Source organism: Lathyrus oleraceus, chromosome 4 (assembly GCF_024323335.1).
Source record: "Lathyrus oleraceus cultivar Zhongwan6 chromosome 4, CAAS_Psat_ZW6_1.0, whole genome shotgun sequence".
Classification (NCBI taxonomy): Eukaryota; Viridiplantae; Streptophyta; class Magnoliopsida; order Fabales; family Fabaceae; genus Lathyrus; species Lathyrus oleraceus.
This window is the reverse complement of record NC_066582.1, coordinates 150,259,532-150,271,961: the sequence shown is the minus strand read 5'-3', so window position 1 is coordinate 150,271,961 and position 12,430 is coordinate 150,259,532.

The following is a 12,430-nucleotide window of genomic DNA, read 5'->3' as shown; positions in this document are numbered from 1 at the left end:
CCTATATTAACTGCGTGATTTAATAATGTAGGGCGTGAAAACCTACTAAATTAATTATTTAATATTTTTCTATAACCTTTATATTTTTTGTAAATAAATAATAAATACTAACTATTTTAATAACTTTTTTTTTATTACTTACTTATAATAATAAATCCTTATATATTTTGTAAATAAAATCTAATTGACCATTTTTCTAATTGAATAATAATAATAAATCTATTAATCTAATAATTTGATATTTTTTATAATCTTTATTTATTTTGTAAATAACTAACTTAATATTTTTCATATAACTCTTTTATTTTATAATTTGTACATTAATGTATTTTAAATTCTTTTATTATTACTAATTTATTTTAAACTCATATTTTTCTAATAACTTCTAAAAAAATCTAACTTGTTTAACCTAAAATAATTTCTTTTAAAATTCTAACCTTTTTATTATCACTTTATTATTATTGTTATTTTATTATTGCTTTATTACCATTGTTTATTTATTATTTTATTATTATTTTCTTTTATCTATTCTATTTTTGCTTCATTATTTTCCTTATTTTAATTTTGTTTTATTTATAATATTAGGAACAAATGTATAGGTTGTAAATTTATTCTTTCTCGCCTGATTATTATGTATCTGTCCCATAGCCATGTAATAGTTTAGGAATTTATTTTTCTTGCTTTTATTTTTGTAAATATTTATTGCGTGGTTAGTAATTTAGGGAGTGCAAAAAACTAACTGTAAATAATTGAACTTAGAAAATTAAATTCAAGACAAATATCTGAAAAATAACACTCACACACGTAGGCCGATCTTTGATCGCCATCTGTACTTCCTAGGGTATTCCTCTTGGTTGCCTTCTTTAAATGGTCAAGTCCCTCGAAAAAAGGGGTGTCTTAAGCAAAGTCCCTTCAAACAGAAAAATCATCAAGTCCCTATAAACTTAAAAGATCAAGTCCCTACGAGGTTGCCTACGATATGATGATCTTGTCCCTTCGGTAAATATGATGATAGTCCCTACGAGTTGCTAAAGACACCCCTTATGTTGCCTTCATTGACCATACGATGACCCTACGCCTGTCCCTTAAACACATCCAAGGTAATGACTACCTATTCCTTAATAATAGGGGCAGTCTTACCATTGAAAGAATATACGAGAACACGAAAGACTTAATCTAGGGTAGGTATCTCATAGTTACTTGCTCACACTTTTCAAAATTACTTTTACACCTCACAATTTCTAAACTAGGCTTTTTATACACCCATACGAGGGTCATTACAAAGTACTTAAAGAAATTTTCTAATCACACACTACACTCTTGCAAACAAACAAAGTGAGCTAAGTAACTAAGAGCCCATGGATAACCATGGATATAAAGGGTGCTAACACCTTCCCTTTGTATAACCTACCCCCCGAACTCAAAATCTTTTTAAGGTCTTTCCTGTTCTTTTATGTCCTTTCCTTTTGGATAAAATAAAAGTCGATGGCGACTCTTGCTATCCGCAACATTTAACTAAAGTCAGTTCTCCCACCGTGTTACAGAACTGGCGACTCTGCTGGGGATTTAATAAAAGAGGGGTACCCTTAGGAATTAGATCACTTTAAAATTGTTTGCCTTGTTTGCTTTATACTTATCTGTTGGGTGCTCTTATGTGTGAAAGACCCTAACCCGGATCTAGTGTACCTTAGGTAAATGGCAATAGACCAAGGAAATTGTACGGCGTATATCGATATGGTTGATCTGGTGGCCATAGTTAGTGTGACTTCTTGGTTGGTGCTTATGTTCCTTAAGCAAGTTGAGGATAATATGAGGCTGCCATATGTTGTCAATACACTAACTGACTTTTAGAACCCTAGTCATCCCATCTTGGCCTTTAGAAAGTAGTGAGATAACCGGCTTTGGTGAAGACTGAAGTTGGTTGATACTCGATACTACACTCATTGAGATCCTAAACTTGGAGGGTTTTGGTTGGCAAGTAAGTTGCCTACTGAACAACCACCCTTGTGAAGGATCAATGATTTTGAGATCCCTTAGAACCTGGTTACTTTTGTAGGACAGGATGAATCAACTAAACTTCAGGGGAGGGTACTTACCTTTAAACCTCATGCAAGCCTGCAAACCTAGGGCTATTGTGTGACTTGTTTGTGTGTGCCACATGTTTGTGATTGAGCATAGCATCATAGCATCATCATGCATCATAAGCATAGCATTTTCACTAACCATTTCAAGGACCAAAGGATTTATCTTTGTTCTTTGTTGCAGGTCATGGCTTCTGCTCGTAGGAATACTATCCGGATCAACTTTGTAGGAATACCTCCTAAGCTTAAGGAATTGGTCTCTCAAGTTTCTAAAAACTCCCAGTTCATCAAGAGGCATGGTCACCTACTGGATCTAGTCACTTCAAGGTTCAATGAAGACATGATGAGTGTCCTGTTTCAGTTCTTTGACCCTAAACATCATTGCTTCACATTTCCCGACTATCAGCTGGTTCCTACAATGGAAGAGTTCTCCAAGCTTCTGGGTATACCTATTCTTGACCAGAAACCCTTCACAGGCTTGGAAAAAGAGCCTAAACCTGAATTCATTGTTGCAGCCTTACATTTAAAGAAATCAGACATTGTCCTAGAAACAAGGAGTGGAGTTAAGGGTATTCTTGCTAAGGTATTGATGGAGAAAGCTCAAGTATTCTTGAAGGCTATGAGTTATGATGCTTTTGAGGAGATCTTAGCCCTATTGATTTATGGCTTAGTATTGTTCCCCAATCCAGACCAGTTCATAGACGTACACGCCATCAACATATTTCTGACTCGCAATCCAGTGCCTACATTACTTGGAGACATCTTACACTCTCTTCATACCCGTACTACGAAGGCACGAGGAACTCTGATGTGTTGCATACCTCTATTATCTAGGTGGTTTATTTCTCACCTTCCTCGATCAGTGATGAAGAATGAACAAGGGTTCAGGTGGTCCAAGAGGATTATGTCACTTTCTCATTCAGATATTCATTGGTGCTCTAGATCTATGGAGAATGTTACCATCATTGACCGTTGTGGGGAGTTCCCTAATGTGCCACTCCTTGGCATAAGAGGGGGCATTACCTACAACCCTTCTTTAGCTCTACGTCAGTTTGGTTACGCTCGGACTGATGGTCCTCATGACATGCTTATTCAGGGTATTGTGTTCGACTACGACAACGATCTTCAAGGTTACCGTTAAAGGTTCATACGAGCATGGGGTAAAGTGAACAAGGTTGACAGCAAGACTCTGGAACCCAAGTACACTATTCCTATGGAACCATATCTCAGATGGGTACGATCTCGTGCTCAGACTCTTATGATGCCATATCCTGCTATCCTGCCAGTTACCATGGAGCCTGTTGCTGAAGGAGATACTTCTTACATCATTCTTCATCCAGACATGCCCACTGACATGGAAGAGTTACAGAGGTCCTGGATCCAGTTGAAAGAGCAAAGAGATACTTTTGAGACTCATTACAAGGCAAGTCAGGAAAGAATCCTGGAGCTAACAAAACAACTTCACGAGGAGCGGAATCTCAACTCATACCTCAACACAAAGAGGAAACGTCCATGGGAGACTTAAAACCCCATTTTTTGTATTCATTTCATTTTTATTGTAAGCCCAAGGGGCAAACAAGTTTATTACTAATAAAAGTTTACTTTTTGGTGGTTTAAACAAATTTAAATCCTACGGTCCTTGAAAACATTGCATAAGCATCTACATACCATATTATTGCATCACAGGTTTCTTATGAACAGGTATCTTATCCTCTCGCTGTTTACCTCAGCAGAAATGGCTCTTGAACAGACTGTCAAAGATCTCCAGGCTCAGAATGCACAATTCCAAGAGTTGATTCTGAACTTGTCCAAGGGGCAAGATGAGTTGAAGACATTGCTGGCTAAGAAGAAGAAGAAGACTAGAAGATCAGGAGGCCTTATCAATCTGGGAAGAAGATTCAGAGGCCCTATCAAGACAAAGGAACAGGGTGATGATTATGAGTTTGAAAATTCTGAGAAAGAGGGAGGTAGTCCCCATGATACTGTGGGAGATTCTGATTCTGAAGCAAATTATTATCATGATCCTAATGAAGATAAGTACAAGATGCTGGTGGATAGAATGAATGCTATGGAGTTACAAAAATCTTCTGGGCTGGATTTTGAAGATCTGAGTTTAATATCTGGAATGGTTATACCTATTGGTTTCAAGGTTCCTGCTTTTGTGGTGTATGATGGTGTCTCATGTCCCAAGCTGCATTTAAGATCCTATGTCCGGAGGATTCAACCACATACTGCTGATAAGAAGTTATGGATTCATTTCTTCCAAGAGAGCTTGTCTGGAGCTCAATTGGAATGGTACTATCAATTGGAGAGTGTCAATATCCGTGATTGGAATGATCTTGCTGAGGCCTTCTACAGGCAATACCAATACAATGCTGATTTAGCACCTACTCGCATGCAACTACAAAGCATGTCAATGGGTGCTAAGGAGAATTTCAAGGAGTATGCCCAGAAATGGAGAGACCTGGCTGGCAGAGTTCAACCTCCTCTGACTGACAGGGAGCTAGTGGATATGTTTATGAGAAAACGCTGAATAGTCCTTTCTATAGTCACCTCATTGGAAGCTCATCATCTGGTTTCACTGAGCTGATAATGACTGGAGAGCGTGTGGAAAGTGGCATAAGAAGTGGTAAGATACAGGTGGGTGCCTCTTCATCAAGCACTGCAAAGAAGCCCCCTAGTGGAAAGAAGGAGTCTAATGTTGTGTATGGTCAACCTGGCCGTAACAGAAGTCACCAATCCGTAGGAGCAGTTCACATTTCTAATCCTACTCCTGCAACACCAGAGCTACCACAGAGTAATCAACAGAAGCCTAGAAGACAATTCACCAAGATCAACATGTCACTGGCCCAAGCCTTGCAACACATGTTGAAAGGGGAACTCATTACTTTGAAGGACCCTCCTCAGAATCCTAATACTTCCTCTCCTCGGTACAATCCTAATGCATGATGTGCCTATCATTCTAATTGTCTGGGACATGACACCAACAATTGTTGGGTGCTGAAAAATAAGATTCAAGATATGATTGAAGCTGGGGAGATTGAATTTGACCCTCCTGGGACTCCAAATGTGATTACTGCTCCCATGCCCAATCATGAGAAGACTGTTAATACTGTTGATGAAGTTTCATATGTTTCCTCAGTAGCAGATGTGACTACTCCCTTATCTATTATCAAGAAGAAGCTGGTGCAGGCTGGATTCTTTCCAGGTTGCAACGAAGACTGTTTTTATTGTGCCTACAAACCTGATAGCTGCTGGAAGTTGAAAGATGGTATTCAACGCCTCATGGACAATTACACTATATTGTTTGAGAGACCTCCTTCTGTGGAAAGTATGTCTGAACACCTAACTCGAGGTAAGAAGTTTGAAGATGTGGATATGGTTGATAAAGTGCCAGTGAAGATTACCTCCAAAGGCCCTGTCAAGATCACTTCCAAGGGTCCTATCAAAATTACTGCTGAAGGCCTGGTGAAGACTGTTGCTGAAGTTAGAGTGCCTCCCATGATTATTACCACTCCTGGCCCTATTCCTTATACTTCTGATAAAGCTATACCCTGGAATTACGGTTCTGGTGTTTATATCCATGGTGTTAAGCAGGAACCTTTGACTGATACACCTGTTACTGATGATAACCTTGATGTTGATAATATTGTTGGATCTAGTAAGATCACCAGAAGTGGAAGAATTTTCTCTCCTCCAGCTACCTCAAAAAATACAGTTCCTCCAACTACTACCTCCACTTCTGAGCCAAGTACTGATGCTCGAGGCAAAGGTCCTGTGGTTGAACCTGTGCAAGCTGAAGCACCGACTGCTGAAAATCTCTCTAAACAGATGGAAGAAGTGCTGAAGATCATTCGTAAGAGTGATTATGATATTGTTGACCAGTTGGGGCATACTCCCTCCAAAATTTCCATGTTGTCTTTGTTGCTGTGTTCTGAGGCTCATGCTAAGGCCTTGATCAAATTCTTAAGGACTGCTCATGTACCAAATGAAATTTCTGTGGATCAATTTGAAAATTGTGTTGCACATCTGACTTATGATAATGGGTTAGGTTTTTCTGATGCTGACTTGACTCCTGCCAAAAGAAACCATAACAGAGCTTTACATATCTCCATTGAATGTAGGGGCATTACCTTGACTCATGTGTTGATAGACAATGGCTCTTCATTGAATGTACTTCCCAAAGAGGTTCTGAACAAGCTCAGTCCTGAAGATGCTGTGTTAAGACCAAGTAATATAGTGGTGAGAGCCTTTGATGGTTCAAGAAGAGTGGTGCATGGAGAAATAGATCTCCCGATCAAAGTAGGCTCTCAAGTCTTCGATTCTACCTTCTATGTAATGGATATTCGTCCTGCGTACTCTTGTTTGCTTGGGCGCCCCTGGATCCACGGGGCAGGTGCTGTGACCTCCACTCTACATCAGAAGCTGAGATATCCAGTGAAGGGAAAGATCGTAACTGTTTATGGAGAGGAAGAATATATGGTCAGTCATGTGAATACATTTAAGTATGTTGAAGTGGAAGGTGAATATGTTGAGACTCCTTGCCAGACATTTGAAGTAGTTCCTTGGGTCGTTCCCGCTACTGAAGCTCCTCCTGTGGTTAAAAGAGTTCCTGTGGGTACCAGAGTACCTCCTACAATGGCTTCCCTCAAAGATGCTAGAGCTGTGGTTGAAGAAGGTGGTTGTACTATTTGGGGTCAGCTTCCCGACATTCCTTACAAGTTTGACAAGTTTGGTCTGGGTTTCACTGCAGAGTCCCAGAAGGCTGTTCGTCGTGCTCGTGCTGTTCGTATCACCAATCCAAGGAACATGAAAGATCAAATCAATGCTGTGGGTGACTATAATGAAGACTACAATCTGGATAACTGGATTTTTCCTACTGTGGGTGATGGGCTCAACAATTGGAAGACTGAAGACGTTATTCCTATCTCCTTTAGTCAGGAGTAAATACTATTACTGTGTTGTTATTTTTAAGTTTGTAATTAAACTTTTAAGCCTTGTGCCTTACCCGGGGCACAATGGTATGCTTGTTTCGGGATGTCATTTCATTTGCATACTTCATTCAATAAAAATCAATGGACGTTTCGTTTTCGTAAATATTGGGCTCTTTGTTTTTCTTTTATTTTATTTTCATCAGCTATGTGTTCTTACACACACCCACATCACTAAAATGCAGATCCTCATCCACCCTGGATCCTGTTGATAACAGTTCTACTATTGCCAATTATAATTTCGAGAATCCGATCAATCAAGCTGAAGATGGAAAGGATGAAGATTGTGAAGTACCTGTAGAGCTTGCTAGGTTATTACAACAAGAAGAGAAAGTTACACAGTCGCATGAGGAATCAATTGAGGTTGTAAATCTGGGTACTGAAGTAGACAAGAAAGAAGTCAAAATAGGAGCAGGCTTGGAAAACAGTGTCAAAGAAAGATTGAGTCGGATGTTACGTGACTATGTATAGGTTTTCGCTGGAAAAATCAAGAGATGATATGGAATGATGAATGTCAAGAAGCTTTTGACAAAATCAAGAAGTATCTCCAAGAACCTATAAATCTGATGCCACCAGTTGAAGGAAGACCTCTAATCATGTATTTGACCGTGTTAGAAAATTCAATAGGGTGTGTGTTGGGGCAACATGACGAGTCTGGTCGAAAAGAGCATGCAATATACTACCTTAGCAAAAGGTACCGACTGTGAAACAAGATACTCCCAGCTTGAGAAAGCTTGCTATGCTTTGGCTTAGGCTGCTCGCCGACTAAGACAGTATATGTTGAATCATACCATTTTATTGATTTCTAAGATGGATCTTATCAAATATACATCTGAGAAACCTGCTCTCTCCGGAAGAACAACAAGATGATTGTTGAACTCTGCACGCAGTTCAAAATAAAACACCATAACTCTTCTCCGTACCGGCCAAAGATGAATGGCACCGTGGAGGCTGCTAATAAGAATATTAAGAAGATTCTATAGAAGATGACTGTTACTTACAAGGATTGGCACGAGATGTTACCATTTGCTCTTCATGGTTATCGTACTACAATACGTACTCCAATAGAGGCAACCCCATTCTCCTTAGTCTATGGTATGGAAGCAGTTCTGCCCATTGAAGTTCAGATCCCTTCCTTAAGAATCATGAAGGATGCAGGCTTGGATGAAGATGAGTGGATTCAGACTCGACTCGACCAGATAAATTTGATTGATGAGAAGAGGTTGGCAGCTGTTTGTCATGGTCAGATGTACCAGAAACGGATGATCAAAGCTTTCAATAAGAAGGTTAAGCCAAAGGTATATCAGGCTGGTGACTTGGTAATCAAGCGTATCATACTACCACAGGGTGATCCTAGGGGCAAGTGGACTCCTACATATGAAGGACCATTTGTGGTCAAAAGAGTATTCTCAGGAGGTGCCATGATGCTTACTACTATGGATGGTGAAGACTTTCCACAGCCTGTAAATGCAGACATAGTTAAAAAATACTACGCATAAAAAGAGACCCGCTAGGTTGACTGGCCTAGGCAAAAATAAGGGCATCCCGGCAAACCAAAAGGGTTCGGGCAAAAATTAGGGATATATATAAAAAAAAATGTACACCGGCAAGTCGAAAACCTGAAAAGGCGGCTTGGGCAAAAAAGGGTATCCCGGTGGATTGAAAACCTGAAAGGGCAATCCAGGCAAAAGTTAGGGATTAAAGCGTATGACTATGTCTCATTTGGATCACTCATGTAACTTCAACTGATGGTGCTACCTAAATCAAGTTCAAACAGATAAAGATCAATCCAATCGTTTCTGTCTCAACAGCAGAAGATGAGATATTTGAAGATAATGGCAATAGTAGAATTGAAACTCAATAGGATCATTTTTCACATAGCTGTTTTCTTTGTTTTATAAAAAATTTACGACGAATTCCTCTTACTAGGATTTCTGTCTCCTTGTACAAACTTGCCTATGTATAGGTCACTTTGTGATATAAATAAAATTTCATCTTTGAATCCAGATTTACTTTTACTCTATTTACATAAGCGAAAACGTCCATTGGTTGTGTTTGAATGTATGTATGCTTTTGAATACGATTGATGTCTACCAGAAATGCATAAAATGCAGTAATAGTATTTACTAAGGACGAACGAGGGTAGTAGTTCAATGAAGCTTCGCCGGTTCATCCCCACTACAAATCCCCAGTAGAGCAAATCTATCTTTATAGATACTTCGAATTACGTCTCCCCTTGAATTTATGTCCATCTCTTTTATCCTCAGTCGGGATACTCAGGAACTTATTCCTTCAATAGAAGTACGACGAACGAATACGGGAAGTGACAAATACTATACTATCAAACAAGACGGGAACGAGTTCCTCATATTCTTCAGCAACGAATTGGGATTTATTTTCCCTAGCCAGCAGTTGTTATACAAAGATATCCGGACGCTTCAGGCCGCATGATTCATACATACATCATTTACATCATACCATGGCATATCCATAAGTGCATAATACATTTACTTAGATGCACCATGCCATGCATGCATACATATTGCATAAACTAACCTTTTCCTTGCAGGATGGTTATATACAGATAAAATACTATCAACAATTCACAACAGGTCAGAAACGATCTATACGAAGATCTAGTGCTGATACTTAATCATTACTCAAGGTGTCCTTGGATAGTAGGCAAACGGTCTATACGAAGATCTATTCCCTAGTCCAGGATATTTTCAGGAGATTTCATCCTGACACTCTTTTGTTCTTGGATATTAGGCAAACGGTCTATACGAAGATCTATTCCCTAGTCCAGGATATTTTCAGAAGATTTAATCCTGATATTCTTTTGTTCTTGGACAGTAGGCAAACGGTCTATACGAAGATCTATTCCCTAATCCAGGATATTTCCAGAAGAGATAATCATCACGAAGATTTATTTCTACTGGTCTATTCAACAATTCAAAACAGTTCAGAGACGACCTATACGAAGGTCTAGTGCTGATACTTAATTCAGAAAGAAATCGCCACGAAGATTTGGTTCTGACACTTAAATTAAAAGTATGTTCTTAGATATGATTCAGAGACGGCCTATACAAAGACCTAGTACTGATATCCAGTATCAACATCAAGATATTATCACCTCCTGATATTATGGATGGCATCTATAAGCCCATCTCCAGTTCTTCCAAGTGGCATCTTCAAGCCCACTTAAGCATATACAACCAGTCATCAGTGTTACTTTACGCACCGGCGAGTGCAAATTTTTGGGCTTTTGTGTTCAATCCCCTTCAACCTTCCAAGTCACGAATGGCACACAGGCCAATCTAACTCCTCAGGTTTCAGAAAATTGAATAGGTGCAGCTGTTGCACCCCAAAATTTGCCCTCTAGTTTTAACTCTAACCAATTTTTTGTTTCACATTCATTTGCATCATCTTCATAGCATAACATTTTTTTCTGTCTTAATATTAGCCGGAATAATTTCTCGGAATTTACAAACAGACTGGTCAAATTAACTTTTTAACTGTGCCTAAAATTAGTCAACGAAAAAATGTCAAGTTTAAGTTTGCAAATGTCGGTAACATTAATCTGCGGTTCACGTGGTTTAATTTGACATGCTAAAAATATTTTTACGACTATTTTTGGTCATATGTTGATCAGTCTGAGCAGTTTAAACGGTCATAATTTTTATTTCAAAATCCGACCAAACGCTGTATTTTTCCGAGTCATTTATTTCGCGCTGATTATTTTGACGTGTTCATTTTATTTTTTCGAGCATTTTGGTGCCCGACTTTTATTTTTTTTTAGTCTATTTATTTTTATATTGGGTCTAGAATAAACAAATAGGTTAATTAGTTTTGATTTTAATTTTAACTATTTTAATTATTTAACTTTATTCCGTTTTTAATTTAATATTGGGTTTCAAAATAAACTTAGGCCCATTATCATTAACCTAATTTGTTCCTATATATATTTACTAGCATGACTGATAGAGAGAGGCCAAAGGACAGAACAAAAAAGAGAAACTGAGAGTGGCTGATCTAGACTATCGTACACACAGTTTGGTAATAGTTTATATATGATATATACTTTATCTATTTTATTGATATATTTGTTACTGTGTTTCAAATACATGTTCATATGTGTGACTGTGTTGTGTATTCCAGATACATGCGGTTTGGTTAAATATATATATATATTTCTATTTTATGTTATAATTTGATTATGTTTTCGGATCGGATCGTGTCAATACGCCGTTTTTACATATACGTGTAAGAGGCATGGCATTTGTGTTATCCGATCCAGTTGCGATGATCGCAATTTTGCGTTAGCAACGCCGTTGTTTTTTTTAATTCATATTTTTTTTTATATACAATATTTAGATCTGCACACTTTTTTTTTCATAACTAACTACCCTGATTTTTCCTAAACCCTGACAATTTCGCCACAAACTCTAAATTTCAAACCTAAAACTTTAACCGTGTTGTTTCCTCTAAACCATAAACCTTTTCTTAAACCTTAACAAACCTTATTATTATTTCCTATTTTCGCTCATATTTATGTTATTCATACACTGTAACTGCTTCGCCCTTGTAATATTTTCAGTTTTACTTTTCGCCATCTTTATTATGTAACTGCACCAAAGCGTTGTAATAATTAGGGTTTTATTTTCTGCCATTTATTTTCTGCCATTTTATTTTTCTGCCATTTAAATTCCTGCCATTGATCATATATTAACTGTGTGGTTTAATAATGTAGGGCGTGAAAACCTATTAAATTAATTATTTAATATTTTTCTATAACCTTTATATTTTTTTGTAAATAAATAATAAATACTAACTATTTTAATAACTTTTTTTTTATTACTTACTTATAATAATAAGTCCTTATATATTTTGTAAATAAAATCTAATTGACCATTTTTCTAATTGAATAATAATAATAAACCTATTAATCTAATAATTTGATATTTTCTATAATCTTTATTTATTTTGTAAATAACTAACTTAATATTTTTCATATAACTCTTTTATTTTATAATTTGTACATTAATGTATTTTAAATTCTTTTATTATTACTAATTTATTTTAAACTCATATTTTTCTAATAACTTCTAAAAAAATCTAACTTGTTTAACCTAAAATAATTTCTTTTAAAATTCTAACCTTTTTATTATCACTTTATTATTATTGTTATTTTATTATTGCTTTATTACCATTGTTTATTTATTATTTTATTATTATTTGCTTTTATCTATTCTATTTTTGCTTCATTATTTTCCTTATTTTAATTTTGTTTTATTTATAATATTAGGAACAAATGTATAGGTTGTAAATTTATTCTTTCTCGCCTGATTATTATGTATC